Source organism: Sturnus vulgaris, unplaced genomic scaffold (genome assembly GCF_052056855.1).
Source record: "Sturnus vulgaris isolate bStuVul1 unplaced genomic scaffold, bStuVul1.hap1 Scaffold_87, whole genome shotgun sequence".
NCBI classification, from domain to species: domain Eukaryota; kingdom Metazoa; phylum Chordata; class Aves; order Passeriformes; family Sturnidae; genus Sturnus; species Sturnus vulgaris.
In genome coordinates, this window is record NW_028276756.1 from 2,357,674 (window position 1) to 2,377,924 (window position 20,251).

General features: G+C 53.4%; 1 protein-coding gene and 1 non-coding gene across 2 annotated transcripts in view; both read right to left on the reverse strand.

The window, feature by feature from the left end:
• Positions 1-20,251, reverse strand: part of LOC148217303 (uncharacterized) — a 262,278-nt gene that overhangs the window by 137,261 nt on the left and 104,766 nt on the right. The window lies entirely within an intron of this gene.
• On the reverse strand, positions 4,646-4,729 carry LOC148217307 (small nucleolar RNA SNORD45). The gene has a single exon (XR_015801116.1). It is a non-coding gene; the product is annotated as a small nucleolar RNA SNORD45 (small nucleolar RNA).

Consider the following 20,251-nt stretch of genomic DNA (forward strand, 5'->3'; position numbering starts at 1 on the left):
GAGGGTTTGGGGTGTGGGGGTGGGGGGTTTGGGGTGACCACAGTGATTTTTGGGGTATCAGAAGGGGATTTGGGGCTGCTGTAGATGTCAGCAGTGTGTCCTTCCCCAGGTGGCCCAGGGACCCTGTGGGTGGGCTCGCTGTGACCCCGCAGTGCCCGGCTGCACTGGGACCCCCCCGGGCCCCCCGATGGCTACGAGCTGGAGTACGGCCCCCCCGGGGGGCCCCAGCAGGTAACGACCCCCCAAAAGGAACCTAAAAACCCCCGGGTGTCCCCCAGTATCTGCTTGGGACCCCAGTAACACCTCGGGGCATCCCATTACCCTCCTTTGGTAATGGCACCCCAATATCTCCTTGGGGGACACCAGTGACCCTCTGGGAACCCCAATACAGCTCTGGGGGACCCCAATACCCCCCTGGGAACCCCAATAACACCTCGGGGTATCCCATTACCCTGCTTGGGTAATGGCACCCCAATACAGCTGTGGGGGACCCCAATAATGCCTTTGAGACCCCAATACCCCCCCTGGGGACCCCGTTGTCCCCATTCGGGTACCCCAAAACCCCCCGTGCCCCCCCAGACCCTGTGGCTGCCCCCCGAGGCGACATCGCAGCAGCTCTGGGGGCTGGAGCCCGCGGGGCGCTATGGGGTGCGGCTGTGGGGCCGAGGGGGACACCCCAAAAGTGCCCCCCTGGAGGCCTCCTTTGACACTCGTGAGTGGGGGGAGCTATGGGGGAGGGAGGGGCACCTGGACCCCCAAAAATGGGGGTAGGGCTATTTGGGGAACTGGGGGGTATTTGGGGGTTATTTAGGGTTATTTAGGGTTATTTGGGTTTTTGGGGTGGTTTGGGGGGTTAATTGGGGATTATTTGGGGGTTATTTGGGGGTTATTTGGGGTTTAGAGAGTGATTTGGGGGTTATTTTGAGGTTTTGGGGGTTATTTGGGGTTTCTGGGGGTTATTTGGGATTTTGGAAGTCATTTGGGGGTTATTTGGGGCCCTTTTTTGGGGGGTCTGTGTCCTTTGAGGGGGGACAGCTGTACCCCTGTGTGCTTTTTTGGGAGAGCTGTGTCTTTTGCGGGGACAGCTCCAGCCCTGGATCCTCTGAGGGGGGTGTCAGATCCTGGGGGTGTCACCCAGACCCCCAAATTTCGAATGGAGGCATTGGGGGGTGCCTGTGTCATTTTGGGGAGGGGTCACCCCTGAATTCCCAGAAACTTTTTGGGGTGTCTGAGGTGACCCCAATGCTCCCCCCAGCCCCACTCCTGCACCCCCATCCCCGGGACTGCGCCGAGGAGCAGCGGAACGGGCCGGGACCCTCCCGGGACACCCTCATCTTCCCCGGGGGGGACCCGGCCCGGCCCCTCCGCGTCTTCTGTGACATGGACACGGACGGCGGCGGCTGCCTGGTGCGACTGGGAGCACTGGGAGCACTGGGAGCAATGCTGGGGGGTCCTACAGGCGTTTAGAGGAGGATTTATGGCGTTTTTGGGGCGGAAATTTGGAGGTGTGGGGGCAACTGGGGCGTCCTGAGGGGGTTTGGGGGCAGTTGGGGGTCCTGCAGGGGGTGTTGGGGAGGTTGAGGGGTGCTGGGGGGCACTGAGAGGGAACTTTGGGATACTGGGAGGGGGTGGGGGGCTCTACAGGGTTTATGGGGGGGAAATGAGGGGGTTTGGGGTAATTGGGGGGGTCCCGCAGGGGGTGTTGGAGGGCATTGGAGAGGTTGAGGGGTGCTGGAAAGGCAGTGGGAGGGGACTGGGGGGCACTGGGAGGGACTGGAAGGGTTCTCTAGGGTTTATGGGATGGAAATTGGGGTTTGGGGGATCAGAGGGGTTTTGGGGTTTTGGAGGGGGTGGGACTCGTACGCCCGCGGCTTCGGCAACGTCAGCGGCGAATTCTGGCTCGGCCGGGGGGGCCCTGGGGATTTTGGGGGGCCCTGGGGATTTTGGGGGGGGACCTATAAAAATATCTGGGGCGACTGGGAGGCACTGCCAGGGTTTGGGGGAACTTTGAGGAGAGCCTGGGGCGGCAGCAGGGGGTACTCGGTGGGACCCCAAAATTTGGGGGATCCCCAGGGGTCCGAGGGGGGTACTCGTAGGATCCAGAGGGGGTCCCCCCAAATATTCAGATCTGGTTTTGGGGTCGGGGAAGGATTTGGGGGGTCTCCAGGAGTTCATGGGGCACATTTGGGGTCCCCAGCAGTTTGGGGGTCCCCAATATTTCAGGGAGAGCATTGGGGGGGGGACGGGGGATCTCGAGGGGACCCCGCAGGAGTCCTGGGGGTACCGGAGGATTTTTGGGGTGCAGGGAACGAGGCGCTGCACGAGCCGACGGCCGCGACCCCCACGGAGCTGCGCGTGGAGCTGCGGGCCGGTCGCGACTCGGCCTTGGCGATCTATCGCGACTTGGCCGTGGGCAGCGCCCAGGAGCGGTACCGGCTCCGCGTGGGAGCGTTCAGCGGCACCGCCGGGGCCGGGGGGGGTTCCGGGGGGGTTTGGGGTGGAATTTTTGGGAGTCCGGATGGGATTTGGGATCCATGGGGGGTTTGGGGGTTCACTGGATGGCAGAGGACTGTGGGGTCGCTGGTGGGTTTTGGGGTCCCTGGGGGTCCCTGGTGGTTTTGGGGTTTCTGGTGGATTTGGGGGTGCCTGATAAGTTTCGGGGTCCTTGGGGTATTTTGGGGTTTCTGCTGAGTTTTGGTGGTTCCTGGTGGGTTTGGGGGTCCCTGGGTTGTTTTGGGAGTCCCTGGTGGGTTTGGGGATCCCTGGGGTGTTGGGGAGTTTTGTGAGGTCCTGCTGGGATTTGGGATCCTTGGGGGTTTTGGGGTTCACTGGCTGACAGGGGTCTGTGGGGTCCCTGGTGGGTTTTGGGGTCCCTGGTGGGTTTTGAGAATGTCTGGTAGGTTTTGGGGTTCCTGGTGGTTTTGGGATTCCTGGGTGTTTCCTGGTGCGTTTTGGGGTCCATGGGGTATTTGGGGAATTCTGTGGGGTCCTGATGGGATTTGGGATCCCTGGGGGTTTGGGGTTCATTGGTTGGCAGGGTCTGTGGGGTCCCTGGGGGTATTGGGGTTTCGGGTGGGTTTTGGTGGCTCCTGCTCAGTTTGGGGGTCCCTGACATATCCCCCCACAGGAGGTCTAGGGTGGGCTATAGGACTATGGAGGGGTCTGGGGGTGTATGAGGGAATCTTTGGGAGGGTCCATGGGGCTCTCTGAGGGTCCATAGGGGTCTGTGGGAGTCCATAGGGTTCCATAGGGTCCTGTGGAAAAAGGGTCTGTGGGATCTATAGGGCCTATGTGGTCCTTTAGGGCCTGTGGGGATCTCTGTGGTCTCTGGGGTGTCTGTGGGGATCCCTAGGGGTCCATGAGTGCCCATAGGAATCTGGGAGGCGTCTGTGGGGTCTCTATGGGGATTTATGGGGGTCTCTGGAACTCTCCAAGGGTTCTGACCCCCCAGCTCCCCCACAGGGCATCACTGGTTCCCCTGGAAAGGCTTCAACGTCTCCATCCCCTTCACTGAGATGAAGCTGCGGCCACAGCGTGGCTGAGGGGGCTGGAGGGGGGTCCCAGAGTTTGGGGGGGTCCCCTGGGGGGGTCCCAGATGGGATTTGGGGAGGTTCAAAGGTGAAGCTTTTATGGGTGGGTAATAAAAGCTGATGGTGGCTCTCCTGTCCTGGGGTGAAGCAGCGTCAGGCTGAGGTCAAGGTCATCCCCAGGGTCAAGTGTGGCTCCAAATGGTCCTTGTGGTTCTGGTCCCAGCGTCACCTGGAGTGCTGGACCCCATCCCTCACTGGCCCTGGACATGCTGAGATGTCCCCAGCCTGGCCAACACGAACATTTCCCTGGCAAATGGGAACATTTTGCATCTCGAGGCTCAGCATGGCCTCGTTTGCCTCCCTGGAGATGCACACAGCGATCACAAGAGACAGAAAACCACGAGGCCACCCAGTGGCACAGAGCCCACGCTGAAAGGCTCCTGCCCTGGGATAAGAACGGGGAGAAACCTCGCCCTGATCACTGGCCAAACACACTCCATGGAGGAGAACGACCTGAAGTTATTGCCCAAAAAATCAGAGGACATTGAGAAGTAAAATTACAAGCACCTTTCCCCCATCCTTTCTCCTTCCTGAGCTCTCCCTCCTCCCCACACGATGGCCATTGTGTCTCCAGGGACACGAAAACGACACCAAAAATAGTTTTATTAAAAACAGAATGTTTAAATTGCAGTAGAAAATAGAGCACCAGAAGCCAAATCTGGACTTTAGATACAAAAGGACCCAGATGAACACGAGGCCCTGGCTCCTTTCCTTTCCCTGCCCACAAACCCATGCCTGGGGAGCTGACAGGAGCCCAGCACAGGCCCAGGGAGCCTTCCCAAGGGCTGCACATCCAAAGCCTTGGGAGCGCCTGGGTCACCCCAAACCTCACCTGTGCCACTGGCACCTGCAGCTCTGGGCACTCTCCAAAACGCTGCATCAGACACCGGGCCTGGAATGTCCCGGCTTTAACCACACACCTGCGGGAAGCACAAAACATTGCGGCTTTAGGGCCGGCCTGAGCAGAGCTCCGGGCTCAGAGCCCGGCCCGGGGACTCGATGGCACCGCGGGCAAAAGCTGCGCTGCCGGAGGGAGGGAGGGAGGGAGGGATGGCCGGGCCTCAGAGTAATTCTAGAGCTAAAGCGGTGAGAGACATCAGCTCGCCTCAGATAATACATGCCAGCGCTCATCCCGGGCCGGCCAGCGCCTCCTCCTCCTCCTCCTCCCCTTCCTTCCACAGCCCCGGCACCGGCACCCACACAGAGGATCCCCCCCGTTCCCCGCTATCCCCCCAATCCCCGCTATCCCCCAAATCCCCGCTAATCCCCCCAATCCCCGCTATCCCCCCGTTCCCCGCTATCCCCCCCATTCCCCGTTATCCCCCCAATCCCCGCTATCCCCCCCGTTCCCCGCTATCCCCCCAGTCCCCGCTATCCCCCCAATCCCCGCTATCCCCCCAATCCCCGCTATCCCCCCGTTCCCCGCTATCCCCCCCGTTCCCCGCTATCCCCCCCGTTCCCCGCTATCCCCCCAATCCCCGTTATCCCCCCAATCCCCGCTATCCCCCCGTTCCCCGCTATCCCCCCGTTCCCCGCTATCCCCCGTTCCCCGCTATCCCCCCGTTCTCCCGGTCCCGTCCCGCACCCCGCGGCCGCTCCCCAGGATCATCCGCCCGCGCTGCCCCGGGAGGAGGAGCCGCCGCCAGGATCCGCTCCCGGGCCGTGCCCGCCTTGCCCTGGATCCACCCTCATCTCCCCCGCCTCCATCCCCATCCCCCTCCACTCTCGGGGCATCCTTCTCCACCCCAGCCGGCTCCATCCCCTCTGCCTCCATCCTGGGACCATCGATAAAAGATCCGTGTTAATCACAAAAGCATTGGGGCTTGTATAAACCAGAATACTAAGCTCTGAAGTGAAGTGTCCTGGTTTTGGGCAAATTTGGGGGAAAACCTCCAGAAGGAGCCCCCAGACAGCAAACCCCACGACTCCTCCCCCCCCACCCCACCGGGTTCGGGAAGAATTTCCTCGGAGAAGAGTGGGAGAAAAAACCTGTTTATTTAACAAGCAAGACACTCCCCAGCACAGGGAAAAAAGACAACACCAGCTGACAAAAAAAAACTCTTTCACCGTTCTGAAGGGATGACAAGTTCAGTCTCTCTGGCGAGTGGTCGCCCAGTTATCAGTCTCTGGCGCTGGGGATGACTGCTGCAGGTGACAGAGTGTAGACTCCCGGTGTTTCTTGGTGTTTCCCTGGTCCCCGTCCGGAACAGGTTCAGATGGTATCCAGGAGAGGGAGGGGACGGGGTGGAAGAGAAAACAGTCCAGGGAAAAAGTTGGACTGCCTAGCTGAACTAACTAATAAGAAAAAAAAGCAAGGGCAAAGCGAAGGAAAGAAAAAGAGGCAGAAGCGAGCAAGCAGGCAAGCAAGCAGGCAAGCAAGCAAGCAAGCAAGCAAGCCGAGCTAAAACCTCTCCTAAACATAGACCATGGGGGAGGTGAGCCTGCTGATAACAAGACAAAACAAAGCTTCACTCTCAGAGTCAGTCCTGGAAGCACAGGACATAATACCAAACATAATCAGGACACACGATTGGAGATAGAAACACCATAACATCACCCTAGGACAGCACCAAATGCACCACGGGGCTGATTGGGATCGAGCAAGTCCTGACAAACCATGGCTCTGCCTTGATTTCCCTCTGGTCTGGTGAAGTTAATTCTACTGCAATTATAGAGAAATAATTCAAAGAGATTCTTAGAAATATACATTGGTATTTTAAAGACTGTGTTTTATTTCAATTCTCTTTATGGAAGAATTTTGTGGTTGATATTGATGCAGGGTCTCTCCTCAGGAGGTCTGGCCTGCTCACAGAAGCTGTGCCTTGAGGTCTGACCCAGTGTGGACAACCTTGCTCCACATTGCCCAACCCCATCCTGTCTGTCCTCACTCACCTGGGACCTGCTTTGCTTGGAGAACTGGCTGCAATCAGGTAAACAGTTTTTTCTTTTTATATTTTTGAAGCAATCTAAAACTCCAAGCTTTCCCCATTGAAAACAGTCACACTCCTCAGGTGTGTGCCAAGCTTAAGGTGCCACCCAGGATGTTCCCCTTCATCCAAGGCAGAATCCTGCAAGGAAGGTTTGAGAGCTTTGCACTCTTTGGTTCCCTGAGGCCTTGCAGTGTCACAAAGGCCCCTTGGTTCCAGGAGGTTCTGCACTGTCACAATGGAGATTTGGGCCCATGGGTCCCCACAGTGTCACAATGCTCTTTTTGGTTCCATGAGGCCTTGATCAGTCACAATGGACTTTTGGTTCCATGAGGTTCTGTACTCAACAATGGTCTCTGTAGTTCCAAAGTGTCACCACAGAGCCTTGGTTCCATGAGGTTCCTGCAGCAGGACTTCCCCTATGGCCCAGCAGAGCTCATCTCTTCTGTCCATCAGCTGGGGCCATCACTCAGGGCATCTTCCCCCTCTCAGGAATTGCTGAGATAACCCAGGTCCCACATCTGTCCTGTCCTGAGTTCTCTCTGGTGCCAGGGAGGTGGAATTCCCAGCTGACCATGAACATCTGGCCTTGAGAGCAGCCTGAAGGGAGATGAGCCTTGAATTTCTGAGTGACACACACTTCACTTTACAAACTAGAAAAGCTACACAGAACTTTCACCAAGCAGAAATCTTCTGCATAGTCCCTGCAAACAGGTAGGGCTTCTCTCCCAAGTCTGGATGCATCTTTGTGGTTCCTTTTCTGGGAGCTGAGTGAAAGGGCTCCATGTGTACTCCCTCATCAGTTTGGTGCTAAGTTACATTGACTCCTGATCTCTGCTATTCCTTCACTAGCTGTAATATAGGGAACTTTATTGTGCACGGTGTTTGTATCTACCTGGGCTTCTTTTGTTTATCCTGTGCAGTAAGTACTCCATTTAAAGTGTCTTGTCTGTTAATCTTGAGTCCATTCAGTAAATAATTCATTTTATAATAGACCTCATCAGCCATTCTCTTGTGAGCAAAAGCAATTTGGTGTGCAGGTCGCCTGAAACAGAATTACTGCCAGAAACCTGAGCATAAGGCAGGACTTGTCTAAGCTTTCACTCCATTCAAAACATATTTCAATTAAAGACAAAAAGAGAGAATATCATTATTTCTTACTTTTATTTTCTGTTTTATACACTGATATCAGCAATCTCCAGTTGATATTGATCCCCAGCCCCTCCTAATGTAGTCTGACCAGAGATGAAAATCAAGACCCTTTATGGCTGACAATCAATCACACTCTGTCCCTACCCCCACCCCACCATTTCCCCCATCCAAGCCCTGGCACTCAGAGCAGCCTTGTGCAAATCTGAGCTCCCTCCCCTCCAGGCTGTGCCTGCAGCTTTCAGCTCCTTGGCACCAACTCCCACCTGCTTTCCTTGGAGAAGGAGCTGCCTGAGACACAGAGGGATGTTCATTTCTTGTCAGCAAACAAACCAACGGCAGGCACAGCTCCATTAAAAAACAGAAATCCAGCCCAAGGAGTTCTGGGGAATGGAGTCACATGCAGGGGTGTCCCCAGGGCTCAGGATTGGGGCCAGGGCAGTGAAATCTCTTTCTTGCTGATGTGGACGAGGCCATGGAGGGCACCCTGAGTCAGTGTCCAGGTGAGGCCAAGCTGGGTGGGAGTGTGGCTGTGCTGCAGGGCAGGAAGCTCTGCAGAGGGATCTGGACAGGCTGGAGCCATGGGCCCAGGACAATTGGATGAGGTTCAGCAAGGCCAAGGGCTGGCTCCTGCCCTGGGCTCACAACCACCCCAAATCCCTGGCTGTGCCCTGCCCCTGATCCCCACAGCCTGTCCTGTTTCCTTCATCCCTGCATTGCCAGGGACTTTGTGGGACAAGGGAGCTCTGCTGTGGGGATGGAGGGAGGTGCAAGTGCCAGCACTGCAGTGGGAACCACAACTCATCAGGTTTGTGTCCTTTGGGGGTCAGCAACTGGTGAGACTCAGAGGCACAGAAGGTTTCTCTTCTTGGCCAAAATAAAAAAAAATTACCAATGATAAAATTCAATAAACTTCAAAATTCTTTCCTCAGCTCTGTGCAATGTCAAAGCAGTATCTGATGTATCCACCATGAACAAGGTATTTTCATACAGGAACAGTTTTAGACACAGACATTAGAAAGGGTGATTCTGTGATAGATGTAGACACAATTAAGATGTTGACTAATGTGGAATGACCAGAGAACAATGGGAGGAGGAAATCTGGGAGCAATGGCAAGGCCATAGGACCAGCTGGTCTAGGGAAGAGATGTCCTTAGACATGGCCATTTAAACAGGAGAGGTGGAAACACCCAAATGAAGAGGGACATGAAATTATAGACAGTATAGTGGTAACACAGGTACAGGGGAAGATCAGTATTTCTTGTCCTGCCATCAGTACACATCCAGGAAATTTCTCTTCTCTTCTGGTGGGAAATTTTGACATTTCTTAAAGTACTCAAATGCCCCAGCTAATGAGATGTGCTCGTGCACCTTGCAAGCTGCAGGTCCCCTACAGCCCCAGAGGGCTCCTGTCCCATAAACATCTGCTCCAGCCCGTTCCAAAATTGGGAACAGCATCGTCCCAAGATCATCCAGGAGCTGAGGTTGGAAGGGTCTTTAGAAAGTCTGCAGTTTTTGTTCTTTGGGGATCAGGAGCTAGTGAGAGTCAGAGGCACAGAAAGGCTTCTCTTCATGGCCAACATAAAGAATTGTAAACATCATAAAATTTTAAAAACATCAAAAGTCCTCCCTCAGCAATGTGAGATGACTCAGCAGCATCTGACATGCCCATAATCCACAAGGGATATCCATACATCAACATTTTTGGATAAAGACAAAGGTAATTGTAGAAGACATAAACACAAGATATTGACTATTGAGTTATTTAAAGTTATGAAAGACTGGGGAACTCTCTGAAGCTCAAAGTGTGAAGACACTCAATTGAGAGGCTTTGGAATGCCCAGAGTGCAGCTAGAGGATGAAATCTGGGAGCAATGGGGAGGACATAGATCCAGCTGCTCTAGTTAAGAGACGTCCTTAGACATGGCCATTTAAACAGGAGAGGTGGAAACTCATGAATGAAGAAGGACATGAAATAATAGACAGAATATTGGTGACACAAATAGAGGGAAAGATCAGTATTTCTTCTCCCACCATTGTACAATTCCAGGAAATTCCTGCTCTCCCCTGGCGGGAAAGCTTTGACATTTCGTAAAGTACTCAAATGCCCCAGCTAATGAGATGTGCTCGTGCACCTCGCAAGCTGCAGGTCCCCTACAGCCCCAGAGGGCTCCTGTCCCATAAACATCTGCTCCAGCCCATTCCAAAATCAGGAGCAGCATCGTCCCAGGATCATCAGGGAGCTGAGGTTGGAAGGGACCTCAGCAAGTCTGCAGTCAAACCTGTCAGAAACTGGGTCAGACCAAGTGGTTCAAGCCTTGATTTGGTGTGGATTGGAAATTCCCAAAGCCAGGGATGGGGCAGCATCTCAGAACCTGTCTGAGCCCATGGGAACAAAGGTTCCAGATCTCCTGTCTGATCTCCCCTCATTCCCCTTCCACCCATTGACTTTTGTCCCCTCCAGGCCCCCAGTGCAGAGCCTGGCTCTGTGTTCTCCATCAGCTCCTGGGTGGCACTGCCAGGCTGGCATGAGGAGCCCCTCAGCCTTCCCTGCTCCAGGCTGGACAAGCCCAGCTCCCTCAGCCTCTCCTCTCAGCCAAAGGGCTCCAGCCCCACCTTGGAGGCCCTTCCCTCACCCTGCTCCAGCTGCCAGACATCTTTCCTGCCCTGGGCAACCCAAACCAGGCCCCAGTGACCTGGATAATCCACGTCCTTGATGTCCTGGTCACACAGCCCTGGCCCCTTGTCCCCGTGTCAGGCTCTGGGGTTGATTTGTGGAACATCCTTGGGGGAGGCTGTGGCTCCAGGTGGAGCAGGGGGATCCCAGGGGACAGGGGACCCTGCTGGGCATGAACAGCATTGGACTTGTCTGGGGCAACTGTGAGGGGGGCTGGGGCAGAGTGACCAACCCAGTGACCTCACACAGCCCTGCTGTGATGTCACAAAGCAGCCCAGTGATGTCACAGCCTGCTCTGTGATGTCATTGTCTGCTCTATGCCGTAGCTGCTCAGTGACCTCACATAGCTCACTCTGTGACGTCATAGCCCACTCTGTGACCTCATGTTACCAGATGATAAATTGCCCACACAAGTGAGCTGACACAATCCTTATTCTCCAGAACCCTGGGCCTCTGGAAACTGCACAATGCCTGTTGTATAAGAAGGGGAACTGGAAGTTTGTAGCTGTCGGGGCTTTGGGGTTTGGGCCCTGAGCTGCCACAACGTGCCCGGATAAGATGTCCCACAAGGAACAGCCTTTCCTGGTGTCTCAGGCAGATTTCAGCCACGAGGTAGGAGGATGCAAGCAATGCCTGGAGTCCAGGCCTTCAGCCCATGTTGTGATTTGAGCCTTGCTTCCAAAGTACCTTTGGCCAGCAGAGGAAGGAGACCGAGGAAGCTGCAGGGAGATTCCACAGACACTTTATTTCTTCCACGAAGGGGTCCCAGGCAGCAATTCAATGGACAAGGTACTAACGGGGGCTTTTGTAGGGTCAGAGTGTCTTGAAAACAGACCAATTATTTAGGGGATTGTAAAACGGACCAACTACTTAGGGATTTTAGAGAAAAGGGACCAATTGCTAAGGGGATTGAAAATGGACCAATTATATCACAGGGAGATAAAGTGAGGTTTGCAAAGGGGGGAAATATTTCTAGTATTAGTCATTCTAAGTAAGCAATTTCTTATCTAAGGGATAGCTTTGCAAGGAGGCTCTGTTAGGGTTTCTGCTCCTTCCACAGAAGTTCACCAGCTTCAATGTCCTGCCAACTCAGCCGGGCCGACTGGAACATTGGGGTCCACGACCACCAGGGACCACCACAGAGACCCCCAGGACAGAAGAATCCATGGGTAAAGAGGTGTTGGGAGTTGGTTTTTTCCTTCCCTCTCTGCCTGTGGATTTTTTCCCACTGATATGCTAAGGATCACTGATGGCTAGGTCCTTGAGACTTAGAGATGGGGGAGGGAGAGACTCCCTGGTTTCTTTAGGAGTTTCTCTTGGAGGGCAGGGGTGGAGGTGGGGGAACAGTGCGAGATGAGAAGAGGGTAAAGGAGGGTGGGGGGCTGTTGCTGGCACTCGCTTGCTTTGGCTATTGGAGGAGGAAGGCCACTGGGAAACCTCACCCCACCATCCCAACGCCAGGAGCTGCCTCTTCTGGTGTTGGACCCCACACCCCTGCTAGGACGCTCTCCTGCTTCAGTTTGCTATCTCCAAGCATCCTGTTGGGGCACTGGGACTGACACTGCTCCAAGGATTTGTGAGCACAGCCTCTCCTCCACCCTTCCCATCTGGGACACGGCCACCATCACCCCAGTGCCCCTGCAGCTGTGCAGGATCTGCCCCTGTCCACCAGGAACCTGCCAGAGCTCACTGCCAACTGGGAGGGTAACTGCACCAGAGGGGGAAAGTCCCCGCAGCCAAGAGAACAGAGAACTGTTACTGGATTCCTGTTCTGTTTGTTGTTAATTTTATAGTTGTTATTTTGTTTTGCCTTGTTATATATATATTAGTAAAGAACTGTTATTCCTATCCCCATATCTTTGCCTGACAGCCCCTTCATTTCAAAATGATACTAATTCTAAGGGATTTACTTTCTCCATTTCAAGGGAAGGCCCTGCTTTCCCTAGTAGACAGCTGTCTTTCAAACCAGGACAGGGTGGTCAGTGGGAGGTGATCAGTGGCTGTGGTCAGTGGCAGTGTGGGCATTGGTGTCTGGGCAGTGGGTGTGGTCAGTGAAGGGGTGGTAAGTTGGTGTGGTCAGTGGCATGTGATCAGTCAGGGTACGGCCAGTTCGGTGCTCAGTCACTTTGTTCAGTTGAGTGGTCAGTGGATTGTGGTCAGGAGTGGTCAGTGGGTGTGGTCAGTGGGAGAATTCAGTGGGTTGTGGTCCGTGGGTGTGGTCAGTTGTGATATGATCAGTTGTGATATAATCAGCAATGGTCAGTTGTGTGGTCACTTGGTGTGGTCAGTGGGTGGGGCATTGGGTGTGGTCAGTGGTTGTGGTCAGTGTGGTGTGGCCATATCGAGTGGTCAGTGGGTTTGATCAGTGGGTGTGGTCACTTGGGTGGTCAGTTGGATATGGCCAGTGGAGTGTGGGCATTGATGTCTTCACAGTGGGTGTGGTTAGGAGGGTGTGGACACTGGCTGTGGTGAGTGGGTGTGGTCAGGTAATGTCAGGGAAGGTATCAGTGGGAAGGTGTAAGTAGATGTTGTCAGGTGGTCACTGGGGTGTAGTCAGTGGAGGTGGTCTGTGAGTGTGGTCAGTGGGTGTGGTCAATGGTTGTGGTCAGTGGGTGTGGTCAATGGGTGTGGTAAGTGAATGTGGTTGATGCAGGTGGTCAGCAGGGGTGTGGTGAGGGTTTGTGGTCAGTGGATGGGGTCAGTTGGGTTTTAATTGCAGTGTGGTCAATGGTTGTAGTCAGAGATTGTGGTCATTGGGGAATGGCCAATTGGTGAGGTTAGTGAGGGTGGTCAGTGCATGGGTCAGACTTGATGATCTCCAAGGTTTTTTCCAGCTTTGCTGATTCTGTGATTCTCTGAAACCACCCATGGAGCAGTTGCAGGATGAGCCCTGGGCCTCCTCTTCACAAGGTCCAGCAGCCCAGGGCCCTCAGCTTCTCCACACAGTCCCAAAGCCCATCCTGTCAGTCCTGCAGAGCCTCTCCAGCCTCTCCTCATTGCCCACAACAGGGAGCCCCACACCCAGACACAGCAGCCCAGATGTGCCCCCCTGGCTTGTGGTGCCTCTGGCAAGGGAGCAGCACGAGGCACTTCAGGACCCTGCAGACAATTCCTGAAGCACTTGGAGGATGATCCTGCTCCCCAAGGGATGTTCCCATGGTGCCAACTCAGGAACTGAAATCGGGAGTGAGGCCAGAGGGGAAAAGGACAAACAGGGATGGCTGTTTGCAGGGGAGGGACAGGGATGGCCAAGAAAGAAATCTTGAGAAGGTAAGAAAAAAGAAAGCAAAGGTGAAGCAAAGGAAATGCTCAAGGCAGTTTGGTGGTGGCTGCCAGGCAGCAATGTCTGCAGTGGGACAGGAAACTCACAGCTGATGGGAACAAACTTCCTGGCTGACTTCAGAGGCCATGACAAAGCTGAGTGGTTTCCCTGCCGTCCCCCAGCCCTTGCTGGCCCCAGGGGCTGATGGCATTTGTGCTCACTCAGCTCCATGTCCCCACAGCAGCACCATGGGGGTGCTGAGCCTGCTGTGTGCAATGCAAACAGGGGCTCCTGAGCCAGTGCTGCCGTGTGTGTGCCTGCAAGGATGCGGCTCCTGTGTGAGCTGGGGGAGAGGCCAGGGCTGCAGAGGGGGGATGTTGTTGGCAGGTGCATGAGGACGCTCTGGGACGCTGCCCTGGGGTGTCCAGTGCAGTGGGGATGGATCAGCCCCTGCTCTGCTGCTCCTTGCCAGGGTGTCCCCCTTGCAGGGAGCTTGCAGAGCACCAGCCATGCTGTTTGCCCCCAGCCTGCCCACGGCCAGCCTGGGGCTGCTCCTGGGGCTTTTCTGTGCTCAGCATTGGGCTGGCCAAGTGTTGTGGAGAGAGCCTGGCCAAGGAGCCTGGAGCCCCCAGGCCCTGGCCTGAGGCGTCAGCGCTGCCCCAGCAGTGCCCATGGCCTGTCCCTGCTGCAGCCCCGGCACTGCCACCCCCAGGGCTGTGCCCGGCCCCGAGAGCACTCAGGCCCTGCAGCAACACGAGGGCCAGGAGGGCAGCGGGGCAGTGGCACGGGAGCAGCACTGGCAACACCAAGTGCTGCTGCTGCTGCTGGGCACAGCTGCTGTGCCAGCACTGATCTGCCCCAGCTCTGCACACAGACATTGCTGCTGCAGCTCCAGAGAAGGGAACAGAAGGGGCATCTCTGGAGAAAACTTTGCTGGGAGATCCTTTAGTTCATATATAGCCTCCAAGAGTGGAGCTCCTCATTGACAGAATCTGTGGCCAATGGGAAGGGTGAGAGAAAGAAAAGGAGAAATAACACGAGCATAGGCTTATCTTTTTGAACAATATAGAAAAACTAAAACAAAGGAAGAAGAATCCCACAACTAACAAAACAAGAACTATCAAAAATGGCTATTATTTATGTTATTTTCATTATTTTTCTGGAAGTTTCATGTCCCTGAAACCCTCCAGTCATCATTCTCCACATTGCAGCCTTGAGCTCCTGGTTCCTGAGACTGTAGATGAGGGGATTCAGGGCTGGAGGCACCACTGAGTACAGAACTGACATTACCAGATCCAGGGATGGGGAGGAGATGGAGGGGGGCTTCAGGTTAGCAAACATGCCAGTGCTGACAAACAGGGAGACCACAGCCAGGTGAGGGAGGCAGGTGGAAAAGGCTTTGTGCCTTCTCTGCTCAGAGGGGATCCTCAGCACAGCCCTGAAGATCTGCACATAGGAGAAAACAATGAACACAAAACATCCAGAAGCTAAACAGGCACTAACAGCAATGAGCACAATTTCCCTGAGATTTGAGTGTGAGCAGGAGAGTTTGAGGACCTGTGGGATTTCACAGAAGAATCCCCCTAGGGCATTGCCGTGGCACAGGGGCAGGGAAAATGTATTGGCCGTGTGCAGCAGAGCATTGAGAAAGGCACTGGCCCAGGCAGCTGCTGCCATGTGGGCACAAGCTCTGCTGCCCAGGAGGGTCCCGTAGTGCAGGGGTTTGCAGATGGACACGTAGCGGTCGTAGCACATGATGGTCAGGAGGGAAAGCTCTGATCCAAGGAAGAAGAATATCAGAAATACCTGAGCAGCACATCCAGCATAGGAGATGTGTCTGGTGTCCCAGAGGGAATTGTGCATGGCTTTGGGGACAGTGGTGCAGATGGAGCCCAGGTCAGTGAGGGCCAGGTTGAGCAGGAAGAAGAACATGGGGGTGTGCAGGTGGTGGCCGCAGGCTACGGCGCTGATGATGAGGCCGTTGGCCAGGAGGGCAGCCAGGGAGATGGCCAGGAAGAGGCAGAAGTGCAGGAGCTGCAGCTGCCGCGTGTCTGCCAATGGCAGCAGGAGGAAGTGGCTGATGGAGCTGCTGTTGGACATTTCTTCACTCTGGGCATTGAGGACTGTTGAAACAAAACATTGACAAGTTGGGACCAACCTCTTTGAATCATTCGTATGTGTGATTATATAGATTTCACTGAAAACTATTTCTTATCCTTTGGAGAAACTTCACTTAGGATTTACATTTTTGAGCTCAGTTTGTGCTGCTGAGTTAGTGCTTCATCTTCATCAGTGCTGTCAGTCTGAACACTGAGGAGCCCAGAGGGAAGACAGGGCTCCCTGTGCCCCAGTGCAGTCAGTCCTGCTAGTCCCACAGAGCTGAACTCTACTAGTCACACCTCCCTCTAACTCAGGCTGATGGCACTTAAAACATTTTAGAGAAATAAATTAGCCTTTTTGAAGGGTCTAATTTGAAAACAGAGAGAGGGAAACCAAGGTTTGGTCAGGCTCTCTGCTGCCTGGAGTTGTGCCTACTGGGAGCTGTTTCTCTCTATCCAAGCCTTGTCCCTGTCAGTGCTGCCAGAGCCCAGCCCAGCCCTGGGGGATCAGCTCTGCCCTGCACACCCCTCCCAGCACAGGGCACTGCCCAGGGCCATCTCCCTGCCAGCAGGGCCTTAAGGGCAGCTCACACAAACTGAGATGCTGCAAGCCAAGGTGCTGCTGCTGCTGTCTGTAGGCACAGGAGGGTGAGGAGGCACTTTGTGAGGGAGATGGGAGGCAGATGTGCTGATGCCCAGTGGGACAGTGCAGGAGTGTCAGTGACACAGACACACCTGACAGCCCCTTTGCCTTGCCTTGAGGAGAAAGCTGAGAGCAGCCCTGGCCATGCAGCACCATCTCCACAGCAGGAGGAATCTGCCCTGATGGGGGTGGCTCCTTGCACCTCCAACTTCTCCCCACAGTGCATGGGGAGCTGCCAGGCAGGCTGAGAGCTGTCCCTGGCAGGTGGCACAAGAGCCTTGAGGGCTGCAGGAGCTGCTCTGCAGGACAGCCCTGGGCAGCCCTGGCTGCAGCCCCAGCTTCAGCCCCTGCAGCCGTCCCTGGCAGCAGGAGCCATCCTGCCCTGTCCCTCTGACGGTGCCCAGGGCAGCCCCCTCTGCAGCACATCCTCATCCTCACTCACCGTGTCCAGGGCTGTGAAGATGTTTCCCCAAGTGCAGTCTCAGCTCAATGTCTTCCCAGTCCTGATTGCCTTGAGCCTGTCTGTGCCTGGCTCCTGTGTCCTCAGTGCCTGCAGGCAGTGCCCTCAGCCCTGCTGGGCTGGCAGAGGAGCTGCTCCTCAGCAGAAATGTCTTTTTGAAGCTTCTCTTGGTTCACCTTGGGAGCTTCCTCTGTGCCAGGAGCCCGGCCCAGCTCATCAGCACAGACACAGCACAAGGACTTTAATGAATCTCTTGGTTCATTAAATGTTTACATCAGAATCATTCCCTGAGAGAGTGTTCAAAAAACTTCTCAAGAACTCAAATTAAAATGCTGTAGTTTCTTGAAGTTTTAATGGGTCCCAATGAGGGACACAACTGAGAAAATGTCCCCAGGTTCCAGTTAGAGCAGGAAATTCGAAGCAGAGATGACAGGAGGAAACAAAGAAATGTCAAGTCTTTCCCTTTTGACACCAACTCTTTTAGTAGTTTATAGAATCATGCCCCCAATTATCTACTTTAATTAGTCCCTTGAGAGCTTTGTATTAACACTCAGTGGGGCTCATTAATACTTTGAGATACTCAAGGTTTGGGTTTTGCTTTTGCCTTTGAGTCTCTGAGAGCTTTGTGCAATCATGGTCTCCAATTATCTGCTTTAATTAGTCCCTTGAGAGCCTTTGTCAGTAACAACACTCAGTGGGGCTCATTAACACTTCAAGGTACTCAGGGTTAATTTAAGTTCTACTTTTTGACACTGGGTCTCTGAGAGGTTTGTGCAGTGACAGCTTCCAATTATCTGCTTTAATTAGTCCCTTGAGAGGCTTTGTCAGTAATGATACTCAGTGGGGCTCATTAATACCTGAAGGTACTCAGTTTTTTATGGTACTTGGAGTTTCCGTTTTTACACGAATTCTTTCAGTAGTTTATGCAGTGATGCCCCCAATTATCTACTTTAATTAGTCCCTTGAGAGCTTTGTATTGACACTCAGTGGGGCTCATTAATACTTTGAGATACTCAAGGTTTTAAAGGTAGTTTGGATTTTCCTTTCCTCTCTGAGTCTCTGAGAGGTTTTTGGGCAATCCTGGCCTCCAGTTCTCTCCTCCAAGGAGTCCATGAGGAGCCTGTGTTGGGGATGGACCTCAGTGGGGCCCACGGATGCTTTGAGACACTTTGGGTTTTTCTTCTGCCTTGGACTCCTGGAAAGGTTTGTGCAATCTCCTCTCAGGCCCTGAGGTTCAAGGGCTCAGCAACAAATGCACCACGGGGCTGATTGGGATCAAGCAAGTCCTGACAAACCATGGCTCTGCCTTGATTTCCCTCTGGTCTAGGGTAGTTCATTAAGAAGGTTTTCAAATCCAATTATGGAGAAATATTTCCAAGAGCTTCTTAGAAATATTTATTATTATTTTCAAGGGTGCATTTTATTACTGTTCTCTTTAGAGCAGCGGTGACTGAAGCATTCTGTGATTGATGTTGATGCAGGGTCTCTCCTCAGGAGGTCTGGCCTGCTCACAGAAGCTGTGCCTTGAGGTCTGAGCCAGTGTGGACAACCTTGCTTCACATTGCCCAACCCCATCCTGTCTGTCCTCACTCACCTGGGACCTGCTTTGCTTGGAGAACTGCCTGCACTCAAGCAAACAAGGGTTTTCTTGGTTTTTTTTCGAAGCAATCTAAAACTCCTAACTTTCCCCATTACAGACATCTTCTATTAGTGTGTGTCATGCCCAGGGTGCCAACAAGGAGGTTCCCCTTCATCCAAGGCAGAACCCTGCAAGGACTATTTGAGATCTTTTCACTCCTTGGTTCCCTGAAGCCTTGCAGTGTCACAAAGGCCCCTTGGATCCATGAGGTTCTGCACTGTCACAATGGAGATTTGGGTCCATGGGGCCCCACAGTGTCACAATGCTCTTTTGGGTTCCATGAGGCCTTGATCTGTCACAATGGACTTTTGGTTCTATGAGGTTCTGTACTCAACAATGGTCTCTGTAGTTCCAAAGCGTCACAACAGACCCTTGGTTCCATGAGGTTCATTGGTGTCACCATGGTCTCCTTGGTTCCAGGAGCCATCACAATGTCACAACAGACCCTTGGTTCCATGAGGTTCATTGGTGTCACCATGGTCTCCTTGGTTCCAGGAGCCATCACAATGTCACAACAGACCCTTGGTTCCATGAGGTTCCTGCAGCAGGACTTCCCCTATGGCCCAGCAGAGCTCATCTCTTCTGTCCATCAGCTGGGGCCATCACTCAGGGCATCTTCCCCCTCTCAGGAATTGCTGAGATAACCCAGGCCCCACATCTGTCCTGTCCTGAGTTCTCTCTGGTGCCAGGGAGGTGGAATTCCCAGCTGACCATGAACATCTGGCCTTGAGAGCAGCCTGAAGGGAGATGAGCCTTGAATTTCTGAGTGATACACACTTCACTTTACAAACTAGAAAAGCTACACAAAATTTTCACCAAGCAGAAATCTTCTGCATAGTCCCTGCAAACAGGCAGGGTTTCTCCCCCATGTCTGGATGCATCTTTGTGGTTCCTTTTGTGGAAGCTGAGTGAAAGGGCTCCATGTGTACTCCCTCATCAGTTTGGTGCTAAGTTACATTGACTCCTGATCTCTGCTATTCCTTCACTAGCTGTAATATAGGGAACTTTATTGTGCACGGTGTTTGTATCTACCTGGGCTTCTTTTGTTTATCCTGTGCAGTAAGTATTGAATCATTAAGAAAACCGGTATAATCACAGACAAAGACCCTCTAACTAATTAAAGTTACAAAGTGGTGTGTTTATTCACCGGCGGGCAGCACGGGAGTCACCTCCAAAAGGTGTGACTGCCCCGAACAAGGTTCTTTGCCATCTATTGATTCCCCAAGATCTTACATACAATACATCTGCACAACCCCAGCACCTCCCATCCCCATCCCATATTAAAATGAGCCCATCAGTCCTTCACACGTGCGCAGTTCTTCTCTTGAATTGGCTCGGTGGTCTCGAAATGGGTCAGTGGTCTCGAAGGATGAAGTCAGGAGAGTCTTCATCAGGTCTCAGTGACCCTCTGGCACGATCCAAGGCCCCGTGCTTCATGGTTAACAGTTTACTTATTTTACATTCTTCTGTACGTAAATTTATAATAGCAGATGATTATACCAATTAGCTCTAGCCTAAGCATCTAGTAATTATTAACCTACCATTTACCGACCTAACTTACATCTTGGTCATGGAAACTACTTCTACTCTTAGCAAAAATTCTAACTCTTTAAAACCATGATTCATTCCCCACTCCTTCTTCAAAGTTAGTAAATTCTTTTACTAATAACAATGCTTTGGTTGCTTTTCATGCTTTGACAGTTTTGGTAGGGAAAGTTTCTGGCCACCCTGAAAAGTTATCTGTTAATACCAATAGGTATTGGTACCCCCCTCTCCTGGGTAGTTCTGAAAAATCAATTTGCTAC